Below are 14,132 nucleotides of genomic sequence, written 5' to 3'. Positions count from 1 at the left end.
ACCCTGTGCCATTTTATGGGAGCATTTAGGCCATTCACATTGAGAGAAATTATTGAGAGATATGTTTTTATTGACATTGTGTTGTCCATGAAGTCCTTGTTTCTATAGATGGTCTTCATAAATTTCTGCTCTATGACACTCTTGGGTTTTTTTGAAAGAATCAATGAGATCAATAAACCACAGGCCAAAGTAATCCAAAAGAAAAGAGATAAGACCCAAATTAATAAAATTATGAATTGAAAAGGGAGAGACCACGACTAACACCAAGGGCATAGAAACAATCATCAGAAATTATTATCAACTGTTATATGCCAATAAACTAAGCAACCTAGATGAAATGGATGCATTCATGGAAAACTATAAACTTCCAAAACTGAATCAGGAAGAAATTGACAACCTGAATAGACCAATATCTAGTAATGAGATTGAAGCAGTGATCAAAAACCTCCCAAAAAACAAGAGCCCAGGACCTGAAGGATTCCATGGGGGAATTCTACCAAACATTCAAAGAAGTAATAATACCTATTCTCTGAAGCTGTTTCAAAAATTGAAGCATAAGGCAAACTTCCAGACTCATTTTATGAAGCCAGCATTATCCTGATCCCCAAACCAGGCAAAGACCCCACCTAAAAGGAGAATTTCAGACCAAGATCCCTGATGAATATGCATGCTAAGATTCTCAACAAGATCCTAGCTAATAGTATCCAGCAGTACATTAAAAAGATTATACACCATGAACAAGTGGGAGGTATCCATGGCATGCAGGGGTGGTTCAACATTCAAAAATCAATCATTGTGACAGAACAAATCAATAAGAGAAGAGAGAAGAAGCACATGGGCCTCTCAATGGATGCAGAAAAAGCATCTGACAAAATACAGCATCCATTTCTGATTAAAACTCTTCAGAGTATAGGGATAGAGGGAACATTCCTGAACTTCATAAAATCCAGCTATGAAAAACCCACAGCAAATACCATTATCAATGTGAAAAGCTGACAGCCTTCCCTTTGAGATCAGGAACACGACAAGGATGCCCACTCTCACCACTCTTGCTCAACATAGTATTAGAGGTCCTAGCAACAACAATCAGACAACAAAGAGAAATAAAAGGTATCCAAATTGGCAATGAAGAAGTAAAACTCTCTTTCTTCGCAGATGACATGATTCTTTATATGGAAAACCCAAAAGACTCCACCCCCAAACTACTAGAACTCATACAGCAATTCAGTAATGTGGCAGGATACAAAATCAATGTACAGAAATCAGTTGCTTTCTTATACACTAACAATGAAAATACAGAAAGGGAAATTAGAGAATTGATTCCATTTACTATAGCACCAAGAATAAGATACCTGGGAATAAACCTAACCAAAGAGGTAAAGGATCTGTACTCAAGGAACTACAGAACACTCATGAAAGTAATTGAAGAAGACCCAAAAAGATGGAAGACCATTCCATGCTCATGGATTGAAGAATAAACATTGTTAAAATGTCTATACTGCCTAGAGCAATCTATACTTTCAATGCCATTCCGATCAAAATTCCACTGACATTTTTCAAAGAGCTGGAGCGAAGAATCCTAAAATTTGTATGGAACCAGAAGAGACCCCGAATTGCTAAGGAAATGTTGAAAAAGAAAAACAAAACTGGGTGCATTACGTTGCCTGATTTCAAGCTTTACGACAAAACTGTGATCACCAAGACAGCATAGTACTGGCACAAAAGCAGACACATAGACCAGTGGAACAGAGTAGAGAGCCCAGATATGGACCCTCAACTCTATGGTAAAATAATCTTTGACAAAGCAGGAAAAAATATACGATGGAAAAATGACTCATTTATTCTTTAGTAGGATATCTTTAACCTCCATGTATTTGAGGTCTTTCCAAATGTTTTCTTGTGGTTGACTTCAAGTTTTCTAGTGTTGTGTTCTGAAAATATACATGGTATTATCTTTGTATTTTTTTTATTTCTTTTCAGCGTAACAGTATTCATTGTTTTTGCACCACACCCAGTACTCCATGCAATCCGTGCCCTCTCTAATACCCACCAACTGGTTCCCCCAACCTCCCACTCCCCCGCCCCTTCAAAACCCTCAGACTGTTTTTCAGAGTCCATAGTCTCTCATGGTTCACCTCCCCTTCCAATTTCCCTCAACTCCCTTCTCCTCTCTAACTCCCCTTGTCCTCCATGCTATTTGTTATGCTCCACAAATAAGTGAAACCATACGATAATTGACTCTCTCTGCTTGACTTATTTCACTCAGCATAATCTCTTCCAGTATCTTTATATATTTTTTATACTTATTGAGGCCTGATTTGTGACCTGGGGATCCTCAGACCACTCTATAACACCTGGGATTCCATCCTGATTCATCACCTGAACACCTTTAAGCCAGGCATGTACCCCACTGTATTAGACTTCTAAAAGTTCCTAATTCTGCACTCTGCTGCTTATAATACTTGATGGTACCCTCCTTAAGCAGGCTCCTTCCCCTATGCCATATTTTCAGCTCTATCACATTGGATTCAAATCTCCACACCTCCTACCTTCCAAACGGTGATCACTCTTCTACTTGTAGACTTGCAGCATTTGTTTTCTCAGATCTCCCACTAATTTATTGGGTGTTCAGAATGATTTTGTAACTATCTAGTTGTATTCGAGTGATGAGACCAACTTAGAGTTCCATTACTTCTTTGTCACCTTAAATCCTTCTTCCAAAGTTGCTCTTGATATCCAATCCATAATTCCCACTATTTGGATACTTGAAAATACTGACTTACAGAGGAAATTTAAAATATTGAATCACAAAGAAGTCATTTTTTTTTACTACTATTCAGTGAATATACAGATTTTTTTTTCAAATTCCTATAAGCTGTTATATTCCTGATCATTCTTTGTCCTTTGGATAAGTAGAAAAAAATTAATTAAACTAAAAAAAAAAGCCTCCAACTCATTGGATAAGGTTCAGTATTATGCTGGGCTATGACGGCCTAGGTCTTTGCTCTTAGAATTGTTAAAAATTTTAGTTCCTGTTTGGCAGTCCTATGAATATGGGCTTGAGACCATATCTCATGACCAAATTGACTGAATCGTCTTATAATCATGTCAGTACATAAACATACTTCTCTCTCAAGGAGGACTTAAGATGGCAGAGTTGTTGAGGAACGCTGGGTTTTCCTTGTCCGTCAAACACCAGGAAATCAATCTGAGGACTGGGAGAAGGAACTCCACGGTTGGAGGGAGACCGTGTGACAGGTGCAAGATACATGAAAATGAATTGGGGGAGAGAAAAACTGTGATACTATGGAAGGGAGGGAGCCCTTTCTTTGGGGAGAGAAATTGGAAATTAAGAGAGGTTGAGAAAATGTGGTGGCTGGTTCACACAAGAAGGAAACCTCTCCAGACCATAGATTGGGAGCAAGGGGTACTGAGTGTCGCAGATTTTTTGCAAACACCACGTGGAACTCAAACTCTGAGGTTTTGGAAGTCCAGAACTTTTGCCCAGGCAGAGCTGTGACACGCACTCCTGGGGAGAAATAGGGCCCTTACATGAGAACCTACAACATCGTGTAGGGATCTCCTGGGTCAAAATGGAAGAGAATGTTCCCCCTCCTGAAGTACATTTGGAAGAGGGTATATTGCCTCTGCAAGGACAAAAGACCCTGCAGGTGCCAGCAAATAGCCTTTCATTGGCAGGCATACAGGCACATGCAGAGGGATGTTAACATGGTTCCTACTTATTGTTTGCTAAACCATAGATTCCACACACAAAGCAGGTGTGGGGTTGTTTTTCTGGGAAAAAAGACACCAGAAATAACATGGCAAGTCTCTGCTGTGGAGAAGGGGAGCAGGTCTGAGTGAGCCACATGCTTTAAGATTTGGAATTTTGAACCCCAGACATGTGCTAAAGTAAGAACTTTGAAGAGTTGTGGCGCCTGTCATGCTGATGCCCTTGCTATTCTGTGAGGGCTTCCTGAATAGCAGGGAGTATAAGATCTCCTGTCCAGGGATGCGAGTGTGGAGTGATGGCATTTTCCCCTTTGCCACATCACAGTAGAACTTCAGAGAGCAGCACAGTGGCCCACAGTAGAGTAGGGAGTTGCTTACAAAAAACTCTGTACCCCTGTGCCTAACAAGGGCATATTTACTGGGGCAGGTGTGACTTTAAGTCAGTGCTGCAGGCTTCTCACCTAGAAGATCAGCATAGGCAGCATACAGCAAACATCAAGTCTACTGATCATTGAGTGCTTCAGTATGCTGCTTGTAGTTCTGGTGTAAATAGGACCAGGCTTTATTTTTTTCTTGCTTTGGAATCAAGCTTATAGTTTTCTGTTAGTTTTTTCACTTAATTCTCTCTCTCTTTTTTAAAAATTAGGCTATTTTTTTTTTACTTTTCTTGTTCTTTCTTTTTTCCTTTATTTTTCTTTACAATCACACTGTTGTTTTTTTTTTTTTTTTAATTTTCCGTATGATTTTTTTTGTTCTTTTTCCTTTTCTATTTTTTGGGGGGGGGAGAGGTGATTAGTCTCTTTTTCCAGACTTATTGTAACAAACAAACCAAAGCACACCTAGTTAAAAGTCCAGACACTCCCCACTGAAAGCAAGGAAGAACACTTCAGTGTGGGAAAGAGAGCCAAAATGTAGCAGCAGAGTGCACACAGCATATGCCAGGCCCTGGACAGTATATGACCCTTTAATAATATAGCATTATTTCCAGATGCAGGAAATATAACAAGCTTTCAAAACACAAAAAAGACAGAAACTTAACCAAAATGACAAAAGAGAAACTCTCCCCAAAAGAAAAGTCAAGAAGAAATCACAGCCAGGGACTTTCTCAAAACAGTTATAAGCAATCTATCTGAAAAATAATTTAAATCAACAGTAGTAAATCTAATATCTGGGCTTAAAAAAATAGAAGACACCAAAGAAACCTTTGCTGCAGAGATGAAAGACTTAAAAACTAGTCAGGCTGAAATTTAAAAAAAATACCTGCCATTGCACCACTGGGTATTTACCCCAAAGATACAGATGTAGTGAAAAGAAGGGCCATCTGTACCGCAATGTTTATAGCAGCAATGGCCACGGTCGCCAAACTGTGGAAAGAACCAAGATGCCCTTCAATGGACGAATGGATAAGGAAGATGTGGTCCATATACACTATGGAGTATTATGCCTCCATCAGAAAGGATGAATACCCAACTTTTGTAGCAACATGGACAGGACTGGAAGAGATTATTCTGAGTGAAATAAGTCAAGCAGAGAGAGTCAATTATCATATGGTTTCACTTATTTGTGGAGCATAAGAAATAACATGGAGGACATGGGGAGATGGAGAGGAGAAGGGAGTTGAAGGAAATTGGAGGGGGAGATGAACCATGAGAGACTATAGACTCTGAAAAACAATCTGAAGGTTTTGAAGGGGTGGGGCTGGGAGGTTGGGGAAGCCTGATGGTGGGTATTCTGGAGGGCATGTATTATGCGGTGCATAGACAATGAATTCTGTTACACTGAAAAGAAATTAAATTAAGAAAAGAAAACAACATACACAGAAAATGAAAATGAAATCATGGTCCAAAACTTTTGGGATGCAGCAAAGGCAGTCCTAACAAGGAAGTACATAGCAATACAGGTCTTCCTCAAGATGCAAGAAAAGCCTTAAATATACAACCTAACCATACACCTAAAGGAGCTGGAAAAAGAACAGCAAATAAAGACTAAATTGAGCAGGAGAAAATAAATAATGAAGATTAGAGCAGAAGTCAATGATGTAGAAATTAAAGAAACACTAGAACAGATCTACAAAACTAGGAGCTGATTGTTTGAAAGAATTAACAAAAGTGATAAACCCTCTAGACAGACTTATCAAAAAGAAAATAGAAAGGGCCTAAATGAAATCATGAATAGAAGAGGAGAGATCACAACCAACACCATATAAATATAAACAAATGTAAGAGAATATTATAAGCAATAATATGCCAACAAATTAGGTAAACTGGAAGAAATGTTTAAATTCCTAGAATCATATAAACTACCCAAGCTGAATAAAGAAGAGATAGAAAATCTGAGCAGACCCATGACCAGCAAGGAAATTGAATCAGTAATAAAAAATCTCTGAACAAACAAGAGTCCAGGGCTTGGGCTTAACCTAATATTTATTTCTCTGAAACTGTTCCAAAAAATAGAAATGGAAAGTAAAGTTCCCAGCTCTTTCTATGAGGACATTACTACCTTGATTGCAAACCAAGCACGGACTCCTCTAAAAGGAAAATTTCAGACGAATATCCCTGATGAACATGGATGCAAAAATTCTCACCAAGATTCTACCTAATGGAATTCCAACAATACATTAAAAGTATTATTCACCATGACCAAATGGGATTTATTCCTGGGCTTCAGGGGTTGTTCAATATCATCAAATCAATCAACATGATGCAGCACATTAATAAAATGAAAGGATAATGACTATATGATCCTATCAATAGATGCAGAAAAAGCTACTGACAAAATATAACACCCTTTCTTAATAAAAACCCTTAAAAAGTATGGATAGAAGGAATATACCTCAACATCATAAAGACCATATACAAAAGACTCCCAGTTAATATCATCCCCAATGGGGAAAAATTGAGAGTTTTCCCTTAAGGTCAGGAACATGACAGGGATATCCACTGTTGGCACTATTCAACATAATACTGGAAGTCCTAACCTCAGCAATCAGAAAACAAAGAGAAATAAAAGACATCCAGTTTAGCAAGGAAGATATCAAACATTTACTCTTTGTAGGCCACATGATATTCTACATAGAAAACACTAAGGACTCCACCAAAAAATTACTAGAACTGATAAATGAATTCAGGGAAGTTGCAGGATATAAAATGAATGCACATAACTGTTACATTGCTATACATCAATAAGGAAATAGCAAAAAGGGAAATCAAGGAATTGATCCCATTTACAATTACACCAACAATCATAATATACCTAGGAATAAACCTAACCAAAGAGGTAACAGATCTATGAAACAGTTATTAAATAAATTGAGGAAGACACAAATAAATGGAAAAACATTCCATGCTCATGGAATGTTAGAACATATATTGTTAAAATGTCTATACTACCCAAAGCATCTACACATTCAGTGCAATCCCTATCAAAGTATCATGAACATTTTTCACAGAGCTAGGACAAACAATTTTAAAATTTGTATGGAACCAGAAAAGACCCCAAGTTGCCAGGGGAATGTTGTAAAAGAAAACCAAAGCAGGATGCCTCAAAATTTCAGACCTCAGAAGTGCCTGGGTGGCTCAGGCATTAAGTGTCAATGGAACAGAATAGAGAACCAAGGAATGGACCCTCAACTCTATAGTCAACTAATCTTTGACTAAGCAGGAAAGAATATCCAATGGAAAAAAAAGGCAGTCTCTTCAACAAGTGATACAGGGAAAATTGGACAGCCACATGCAAAAGAATGAAGCTGAACCACTTTCCTAGATTATACAGAAAAGTAAATTTAAAATAGATGAAAGACCTCAATGTGAGGCAGAAATCCATCAAAATCCCAGAGGAGAACACAGGCAGCAAAATCTTTGACCTCAGCCACAACAACTTCTTACTAGCCCTGTCTCCAGAGGCAAGAGAAATAAAAGCAAAAATTAACTATTCAGACTTCATGAAGATAAAAAGCTTTTGCACAGCAAAGGAAATGACCAACAAAACTAAAAGGCAGCCAAGGGACTAGGAGAAGATATTTGCAAATGATGTATGGATAAAGGGCTAGTATGCAACATCTATAAAGAATGTATCAAACTCAATACTCTCTTAATTTAAAAAAAATCCAGTTAAGAAATGTCAGAAGACAAGAACAGACATTTCTCAAAAGAAGACATAGAAATAGGTAACAGGCACATAAAAAAATTCTCAGCATCACTTATCATCAGGGAAATACAAATCAAAACCATAATGAAATAGTACTTCACACTGGTCAGAATGGGTAAAATTAACAACTCAGGAAACAAGATGTTGGTGAAGATCTGCAGAAAGGGGAACCCTCTTATATTGTTGGTGGGTATGCAAACAAGTGCAACGACTCTGGAAACAATATGGAAGTTCCTCAAAAAATTAAAAATAGAATTACCTTAGGACCTAGCAATTGCACTACTAGGTATTTATTCAAAGGATACAAAAATAGTGATTAAAAGTGGATAGTCAACCCAATATTTATAACAACATTATCCACAATACTCTAAATATGGATAGAGCCCAAATTTCCTTCAACTGATGAATGAATAAAGAATAAGTGATATATATATAATGTTTTTGTATATTACATGTAATAAACATATATAACAATATACATAGACTAAATATATATTACATATAATAAGAAATGTTTATTCATTTTGTCTGCACATTTTCAAACTGGATTATTTTATTTTTGCCTCTTTAATTACATAAGTTCTTTTTATATTTTGAATACTAACCCTTTATCAGATATGTCATTAGTTTGTTCTCTAGAGTTATAAGTCTGTTTCTTGGTTTCCCTCTCTTTTTCACCCCGGGCAATGTTCATTTGTTTTGTTTCTTAAATCCCAAGTATGAGTGAAATCATATGGTATTTGTCTTTCTCTGACATTTCACTTAGCATCATACTCGCTAGCTCCATCTACATCATTGTAAATGGCAAGATTTCAGTCTTTTTTATGGCCAATATCCCATTATATATATCATTTCTTCTTTACCATTCATCAATTGACTTACATTTTGGTTCTTTCCATAATTCAGTGATTAATAATGTTGCCATAAACATTGGGGTGTATATATCCCTTCTGATTACTATATTTGTAACATTCAGGTAAATACCTAGCAGTGCAATTGTTAATCATAGGGCAGTACTTTTTTAACATTTTAAGGAACTTCCATGTTGTTTTCCATGGTGGCTGTATCAATTTTCATTCCCCAAAACAGTGTAAGAGTGTCCCTCTTACTCCAAATCTTTGCCAAAACGTGTTATTTCTTGTGTTGCTGATTTTAGCCATTCTGACAGGTGTAAGGTAAAATCTCATTGTACTTTTGATTTGTATTTCCTGCTGATGAGTGTTTTTGAGCATCTTTTCATGTGTCTATTGGCCATCTGGATATCCTCTTTGGAAAAATGTCTATTCATATCTTCTGCCAATTTTTAATTAGATTATTCACTTTTTGGATGTTGAGTTTGATAAGCTTTTTTATATTTTGAATATTAGCTCTTTATCAGATATGTCATTTGAGATACCTTCTCCCATCCCATTGGTTGCCTTTTAGTTTTTAATTTGTTTCCTTTTCTGTGCAGAAGTTTTCATTTTGATGAATTCTCATTACTTTGTTTTTGCTTTTTTTTTCCCCTCTTACTTCAGGAAAAATATATAGAAAGATGTTGCTATGGCAAATCTCAAAAAGGGTATATTGCCTGTGCTCTATTCTAGGATTTTTATGGTTTTAGGTCTCACATTAGGGTCTTTAATACAATTTGAATTTATTTTTTGTATGGCTAAGAAAGTGGTCCAGTATCATTATTTCCTTTTTTTTAGTGTCATGATTTTCTTTTTTTAAAATTTATTTTATTTGGTTTTTTCAGTGTTCCAAGATTCATTGTTCATGTACCATACCCAGTGCTCCATGCAATACATGTCCTCCTTGCTATCCAGTTTCCCCAACACCATTTATTGAAGAGACTTTTTCCCATTGTAAATTGTTTCCTACTTTGTTGAGGAGTAATTGACCATATTCTTGTGGGTTCATTTCTGGGTTTTCTGTTCTTTTCTATTCATTTAAGAGTCTGTTTTTGTGCCAGTACCATACTGCTTTGATTACTACAGCTTTGCAATATAACTTGATGTCTATAATTGTATTGCCTCCAGGTTTGTTTCTTTTTCTCAAGATTTCTTTGGTTATTTGGGTTTCTTTCTTTTTTGTTCCACACCAATTTTCATATTTTTTTCTAGTTCTGTGAAAAATGCTAATGTTATTTTGATAGGGATTGTATTAAATATGTAAGTTGTTTTGGGTAGTATGAACATTTAACAATATTTGATCTTCCAATCCATGAAAATGTAATATCTCTCCATTTCTTTGTGTCATCTTTAATTTCTTTCATCAGTGGTGTATGGTTTTCAGGATACATAACTTTTTAAAGATTTAAAACTTAGTATGAAATATTATGGATGTAGAATACTTTTAATACAAAGTTTTAGAAACAAGAGAGAAAAATAACAGCAATTAACAGGTCAACAAAACTAGAAGCTGGTTCTTTGAAAGAATTAATAAGATCAATAAACTGCTGGCCAGACTTATTCAAAAGAAAAGTGAAAGGACCCAAATTAATAAAATCATGAATGAAAAGGAAAGGATCATGACTACACCAAGGAAATAGAAACAATTATTAGCAATTATTACCAGCAGCTAAATGCCAACAAATTAAGCAATCTGGAAGAAATGGATGCCTTCCTGGAAACTTATAAACTACCAAGACTGAAACAGGAAGAAATAGACAATCTGAACAGGCCAAAACCAGCAAGGAAATTGAAGCAGTCATCAAAAACCTCCCTAAAAACAAGAGTCCTAGGACAGATGACTTCCCAGGGGAATTCCACCAAACATTTAAAGGAAAAATAATACCTCTCCTACTGAAGCTGTTTCAAAAAAATAGACACATACCAGTGGAATTTTGATCAGGATGGCATTAAAAGTATAGATTGCTCTAGGCAGTATAGACATTTTAACAATGTTTATTCTTCCGATCCAAGAGCATGGAATGGTCTTCCATCTTTTTGTGTCTTCTTCAGTTTCTTTCATGAGTGTTCTGTAGTTCCTCGAGTACAGATCCTTTACCTCTTCAGTTAGGTTTATTCCCAGGTATCTTATGGTTCTTGGTGCTATAGTAAATGGAATCGATTCTCTAATTTCCCTTTCTGTATTTTCATTGTTAGTGTATAAGAAAGCCACTGATTTCTGTATATTGACTGTGTATACTGCCACGTTACTGAATTGCTGTATGAGTTCTAGTAGTTTGGGGTGGAGTCCTTTGGGTATTCCGTATAAAGAATCATGTCATCTGCAAAGAGAAAGAGTTTGACTTCCTCATTGCTAATTTGGATACCTTCTATTTCTCTTTGTTGTCTGATTGCTGTTGCTAGGACTTCTAATACTATGTTGAACAAGAGTGGTGAGAGTGGGCATCCTTGTCATGTTCCTGATCTCAACAGGAAGGCTGCAAGCTTTTTCCCATTGAGGGTGATATTTGCTGTGGGTCTTTCATAGATAGATTTGATGAAGTTCAGGAATGTTCCCTCTATCCCTATACTTTGAAGCGTTTTAATCAGGAACGGATGCTGGATTTTGTATTTTTCAAAGAGCTGGAGCAAATAATCCAGAAATCTTTATGGAATCAGAAGAGACCCTGAATCGCTAAGGAAATGTTGAAAAACAAAAATAAAACTGGGGGCATCACATTACCTGATTTCGAGCTTTACTACAAAGCTGTGATCATCAAGACAGCATGGTACTGGCATAAAAACAGACACATAGACCAGTGGAACAGAGTAGAGAGCCCAGATATGGACCCCCAACTTTATGGTCAAATAATCTTTGACAAAACTGGAAAAAATATACAGTGGAAAAAAGACAGTCTCTTCAATACATGGTGCTGGGAAAACTGGACAGCTATATGTAGAAGAATGAAACTTGACCATTCTCTTACACCGTACACAAAGATAAACTCAAAATGGATAAAATACCTCAATGTGAGACAGGAATCCATCAGAATCCTAGAGGAGAAGATAGGCAGTAACCTCTTCGATATCAGCCACAGCAACTTCTTTCAAGATATGTCTCCAAAGGCAAAGGAAACAAAAGCGAAAATAAACTTTTGGGACTTCATCAAAATCAAAGGCTTCTGCACAGCAAAGGAAACAGTCAAGAAAACAAAGAGGCAACCCACGGAATGGGAAAAGATATTTGCAAATGACAGTACAGACAAAAGGTTGATATTCAGGATCGATAAAGAAATCCTCAAACTCAACACACACAAAACAGATAATCATATTAAAAAATGGGCAGAAGATATGAACAGACACTTCTCCAATGAAGACATACAAATGGCTACCAGACACACGAAAAAATGTTCATCATCACTAGCCATCAGGGAGATTCAAATTAAAACCACATTGAGATATCACCTTACACCAGTTAGAATGGCCAAAATTAGCAAGACAGGAAACAACATGTGTTGGAGATGATGTGGAGAAAGGGGAACCCTCTTCCACTGTTGGTGGGAATGCAAGATCGTGCAGCCACTTTGGAGAACAGTGTGGAGATTCCTCAAGAAATTAAAAATAGAGCTTCCCTATGACCCTGCCATTGCACTACTGGGTATTTACCCCAAAGATACAGATGTAGTGAAAAGAAGGGGCATCTGTACCCCTAATGCTTGTAGCAGCAATGGCTACGGTCGCCAAACTGTGGAAAGAACCAAGATGCCCTTCAATGGATGAATGGATAAGGAAGATGTGGTCCATATACACTATGGAGTATTATGCCTCCATCAGAAAGGATGAATACCCAACTTTTGTAGCAACATGGACAGGACTGGAAGAGATTATGCTGAGTGAAATAAGTCAAGCAGAGAGAGTCAATTATCATATGGTTTCACTTATTTGTGGAGTATAACAAATAACATGAAGGACAAGGGGAGTTAGAGAGGAGAAGGGAGTTGGGGGAAATTGGAAGGGGAGGTGAACCATGAGAGACTATGGACTCTGAAAAGCAATCTGAGGGGTTTGAAGCGGCAGGGGGTGGGAGGTTGGGGGAACCAGGTGGTGGGTATTAGAGAGGGCACGGATTGCATGGAGCACTGGCTGTGGTGCAAAAACAAGGAATACTTTTATGCTGAAAATAAAAAAAAAATAGACACATAAAACTCATTTTATGAGGCCAGAATTACCCTGATTCCAAAACCTGACAAAGACCTCATCATAAAGAAGAATTACAGACAAATATCCCTGATGAACATGGATACCAAAATAGTCATTAAGATACTAGCCAATATGATCCAACAGTACATTAAAAGTATTATCCATCAATACCAGGTGGAATTTATTCCTGGGATGCAAGGGTGATTCAACATTCACAAATCAGTCAACATAATAGAGCATATTTTATTGTAATAATCGATAAAAAAGACAAGAACCATATGATCCTCTCAATTGATGCAGATAAAGCATTTGACAAAATACATCCTTTCCTGACTAAAACACTTCAAAGTACAAGGATGCCTTAATATCATAAAAGACATCTATTAAAAGCCCATAATGAATATCATTATCAAGGGGGAGAGATATTTTCCCCCTAAAGTCAGAAACATGACAAGGATGCCCACTCTCACCATTATTGTTCAACATAGTACTAGAAGTCCCAGCCTCAACAATCAGACAACAAAACGGAGTAAAAGGCATTCAAATTGGCAAAGACAAACTCTCTCTCTTCTCAAGACGAAATGAAACTTTGTGTGGAAAACCCCAAAGATCCCACCTCCAAGTTATTAGAACTCATACAGCAATTCAGCAACATGGCAGGATATAAAATCAATGCACAGAAATCAGTTGCATTTCTAGACACTAACAGTGTAACTGAAGAAAGAGATATTAGAGAATACATTCAGGTTCAGATTTAGTGTCTTTCCCCAGTTGGAAACCACTTTTGCCACTTTTTACAATTCATTTCAACTTTTCATTAATTCATATAAATCTCTGCTGTTCTGACATTTCCTTGAACAGTTTCCTTGAACAGATAATGACATCTGTCATGTTTCCTCATTGCATGATTTACTAAAATAAAATCTTTAGCACATGCCTAGTTTCATATTTGCTTGAGAGTCATGATTTCACCTTTCTCTAAAAAAAGTCCTTTAACAGACTGAATAAACAAAGAAATTTCAGAAATATTACTACCAAACTAGGGCAGGACTAATTTTTCATTAATATGCTTTTCCAGGTCATCTGAAATTTTGTGTTATATGCTTATTTACTGTTTAAATGGCAGAATTCCAGAATTTAAAAAATATATAAAAGTCCCAAAAGATTGTCCCTAATACAATA

Source organism: Enhydra lutris, unplaced genomic scaffold, assembly GCF_002288905.1.
Source record: "Enhydra lutris kenyoni isolate GAN:26980312 unplaced genomic scaffold, ASM228890v2 scaffoldscaffold118, whole genome shotgun sequence".
In the NCBI taxonomy this organism is placed as follows: Eukaryota; Metazoa; Chordata; class Mammalia; order Carnivora; family Mustelidae; genus Enhydra; species Enhydra lutris.
This window is presented reverse-complemented; position numbering follows the sequence as displayed.